We start from the raw sequence: 1,073 nt of genomic DNA, 5'->3' as shown, positions 1-1,073 counted from the left end.
TATGCTGAATTATTGATAATTGTGATTTGCACTTCCACTATCTGAGATACGAGTTTTCCTGGGTAGTAGCAGTGGCTAGCCACCACGTGCTCCAGGTTGAGACTTGATACTCTTTTGACCCTATGTCATAAGTGTGGCCGGGCACTGTGAAAGACCCGGATGAGCTCGCCCCCGTAAATATTCACCAGTGAGGGTGATGGATATAGATCATGATTATGATCAAGTTTATGTTGAGTATAACTCGAGTTGGGGATGCGTGACAGAGGGACAGTCCAATGGTTAGCTACCAGGACTTGTCGGGTTGGCTCTATAACCGACAAGATGATATCATCAACCACTAGGGACAGGCATTCATCATATGCATACTATATGAATTGTTTGGGATTGCCTATTTGACTGCATATTACTTGCTAATTGTCTAAATGCCTTACTTGTTCCTAATGGTATATTTCTTGCTTGATATAACTGTGTTTGCTGCATTATACTCCTGCTGGTGGTTGGGAGGTTTGAAGGAATTGGAAAGGGAAGTATTAGTTAGACTGAAGTATCTTTAGTCAGATGCCCTTTATGGTTTAGTTTGTTTATAAGCTTTGATATTATTTTGGAGGAAGTTTTAGGATTGCCTTCGGCTTTCCTCTATTATTATGTATTATATATGTGGAAGCTGTTACCATGCTGGGGACCTCTGGTTCTCACCCATGCGGATGTTTTGGTTTATATGTTTTGTTTAGATACTTTTATCTCCATTAAATAATACAAATTGTGATGACTCCTCTTATCGGAGATTTTGGAGAATAGGTCTTATGTTTTTGTGTCCCTTTGGGTTTCCTTTGGGGTTTTCCTTATTTTTATCATATGTATATATTGCTATGCTCGGACCGGTTATCTTCGCAGCCGGATCTTGAGTCTTGATATTCCTATTTTTGACACTCCTGTGTATATATATAATTCTCGCGTTGGTTTATCCTTATTCGTTACGTTGTCGATCGGAGTGTTGCGCTTTAGAGTTGCGATGGTTTTTGTTTACCCCTTTTTCTACAAAGGCTCCTAGTTATAATCAATCATTCCTACTA

This window comes from Arachis duranensis, chromosome 1 (assembly GCF_000817695.3).
Source record: "Arachis duranensis cultivar V14167 chromosome 1, aradu.V14167.gnm2.J7QH, whole genome shotgun sequence".
NCBI classification, from domain to species: domain Eukaryota; kingdom Viridiplantae; phylum Streptophyta; class Magnoliopsida; order Fabales; family Fabaceae; genus Arachis; species Arachis duranensis.
This window is presented reverse-complemented; position numbering follows the sequence as displayed.